Here is a 3,078-nt window from a genome sequence, read left to right on the forward strand (position 1 = left end):
ACGTGATTCATCGGCCCACATGACTTTTTTCCAATGCTCCGCTGTCCAATCCTTGTGTTCCTGTGTGAATTTGAGACGTTTTATCTTGGTAACTGCAGACAGCAAAGGTGTTCGAACAGGGCTTTGGCTTCCATATCCCATATGATGCAGTGGACAGCTAATTTGCCCACAAATGTCCGGTGGTCATAATAATCTGGCCACTCAGTGTGTGTGCGTGTGTGTGTGTGTGTGTGTGTGTGTGTGTGTAGCCCATGATCAAAGGCTGTTAAATCGCATTGTTTACCCATATCTTCAGAAAAAAAATCAATTCTACTGTTGTGGTAAACAACCTGCTTCCCTATTTATAATGGTCTGGCCCTCTAGCAACTTCAGTGCGAAATTACAGCTAATTTGCCTACAAACGTCAGGTGGTCATAATAATCTGGCCACTCAGTGTATATATAGTTATTACCATGTTCTTTTTGGTGCACGTGGTATTTGTATCAGTGAATTTGTAGGGCTTGTGTAAGCAACACAACCCTCTAAGTAGGACACCCCCAGACACAGAGCGGGGAGTAGCTGCTTTCTAGAACAAATGCACATGGGCCTGGCTGCTTTGTCAGTCCCTGCATTTGGGTGACACATCCTGGGATGAATTGGAGGGGCTCACCAGGCCCCTGACTTCAAGTCAGACACCTGGGCTGTCAAGGCAAATAACTGGAAGTTCCCATTGGACGCTCCTGACCATCGGATGAGGCATCTCGGTGTTTCAGAGAAGACCGCCTTTAAAGATGAGACTGAACATTTATCTAACCTCTCAGCCCCAGGAAAGCAAAACAGATGTCTTTTCATGTGGAATTGAACACTGAGGAGCAAGAGGCAGGAGCTGGACACAGACAGACACACTGGTAAGAGTAGCAAGGCTTCCACTTCAGGTGGCAGCAAGCTGTGCCCAGGGGACACCAGGACCTCGGCAATGCTCCAGGCCCTCCAGAGGGCAACTTTCCTTTCTCCCCAAACACAGGGGCAGCTGAAGAGGAAGCAGGAAGAGCTGAGTGATTTACTCAAGGTTGCCTGGTGCACCAGTCAGTCCTGGGTTAGTGTCCAGGCCATAGGTGCCTCTCTGGAAAAGGCAAGTCGGGGATTCACCTTCACTGTATGGAACTGAACTGGCCTTGACCTCAACGTTTTGCTGCCTGAAAATGAAAGCATGCATCACTATGTCCTGGGAAAGAACTTACTGTCTCCCCATAAATCACCGTGCCAGGACTCAGTTCCTTTCTCATGCATCTATCCCATAAATTATGGTGGGTGTCTATTTTGGCTTTGCCATCTGGAAAAGAGAGCTAATTTGTAGCTATTTCATCTGTCCTTGGGGGAAGCAGAAGCATAAGATGAATGGTTAGCCTCAACTTGGTATCTTTTGACAGATGACTCGAGAAAGGTTGGAAATGGCTGGGTCTTGGGAAAGCCACATTTGAATACCTCCTTTGGCAAGGATAACTGGCTTATGCCCTTGAGTAGGTAGGTAAACACTCTGCCGGGCTGGGGCTGTTGCCCGCACGCCAGAAAGAATGCGACCTCTTGCAAAGAATTTACCTCCGATATGGACCTAAAGCTCTTCTCCTTTGTGATCTGATTATTAACGGGGCTTTAAAAAGCAGAGAGTAGAGACCTGGAAAGCAAAGTAGGAGCTAGAATCTCTCCTTTTAGACATAGAGATGCATGCATCTATGTGTTATAAATACAGGGTGTCCCCAAAACATGTACCCACACTTGGACAGCTGATATAGTTCAATTGATATTTCTTTCTTTTTGGCCAGACTAAGCTTTGAACAAAAGGAAATTCATCCTAAAATGCTACTGGAAGTTTGAAAATGCACTTGAAGTACCAACAATGCCTTTATAATTATTTAAGATTTGTATACATATTTTGGGGATGCATGGTGTCTCAAAAAATCGTGTCCCCCCAAAATATATACACACTTTAACAGCTAGTAACTCACTTAATTTACACTCCTTTTCAGGTTTAACTGGTTTGAAATAACAGGGGAAGCCAGATTAAGCTTTGAACAAAGAAAATGTATCCGGTAGATGTTTTTATGGGGACACATAAAAGATAAAGTTTACAGTACAAAACCGGCAACAGTCAATGAATTGAGGGTGCACAAATACCAAACGAAATGATTCTTGATGTTTGAGATTCCATTGCTTCACATTATCAGCAGTGCCTCTATCAGGAAGGTCATCAGTGTGAAAATAGGCATTGACCAAAAAAAAGTATCCATTTCTGTAGATTCTTTTAAATTTTGAAAATGAACTGTATGCTAATAAACACTGATTTTATAATCATTCAAAGTCTGTACACATTTTTTGGGGAAACCCTATGTCGGGGTGGGCAACCCCTGGCACGCGTGCCAAACATGGCACGCCAGTAACTTCTGCTGGCACGCGAAACCCTCTCTTATAATCTTCCATTTACAATTTTTTTCTTAATATCGACTTTTTTATTTTTCAGATAAATTCAGTGTAGGTGCATCTTAGATAAATAAATAATTTTACATAACAAGTTATCTTGAAGACCATAGACATGGATTGACAAGAGAGGGGAAGAGCAATTTCTATGCCTCTGCCTTAATTCTCCCTGCCTTCCTAGATCCGACCAGTGTTTTGGTTTCAGCCTCAGACGCAATGGGTTTTCGTTGACAAGACAACCGCCCCACCTACTTATTCAAAATTTCATTTTATAAAAATGAAATCTTCTCTCTCACTTTGCCCATAGGTACTAACGAAAGGGGAATAAATTTCTATGTTTCTCTTGGCAGCACTAGTCCCACTGATAATATCAAACGGAGTCATAAAGTTTTCTGTTGGACTATCAGTGTACATGCATACATTAAAAAATAAATGTATTTTTCATCATCATATACTGTGTTTTTGTCGCTCGAATGAATTTTATTATTTCTTCAAGGTTCTTCACATACGGACACCTTAAGAGATATCAAGGAGGTGTAACATGTTCTCAAAAAATTAGGGTTGGCACGCAGAAGAAATTTTGAGTCAGACATTTTGCTGGTTTTGACATGCACTCACAAAAAG

At 42.4% G+C, this 3,078-nt stretch overlaps 1 long non-coding RNA gene across 1 annotated transcript in view; it reads left to right on the top strand.

Moving 5' to 3' along the window:
• The window catches only part of LOC107183590, a 22,743-nt gene extending 20,032 nt beyond the window's left edge, over nt 1–2,711 (top strand). Inside the window, exon 3 of the long non-coding RNA XR_001514379.1 lies at nt 2,636–2,711. This is a non-coding gene — a long non-coding RNA (uncharacterized LOC107183590). The remainder of the gene's footprint in view (nt 1–2,635) is intronic.
• Nucleotides 2,712–3,078: the final 367 nt, after the last annotated feature.

This window comes from Myotis davidii, unplaced genomic scaffold (assembly GCF_000327345.1).
Source record: "Myotis davidii unplaced genomic scaffold, ASM32734v1 scaffold299, whole genome shotgun sequence".
NCBI classification, from domain to species: Eukaryota; Metazoa; Chordata; class Mammalia; order Chiroptera; family Vespertilionidae; genus Myotis; species Myotis davidii.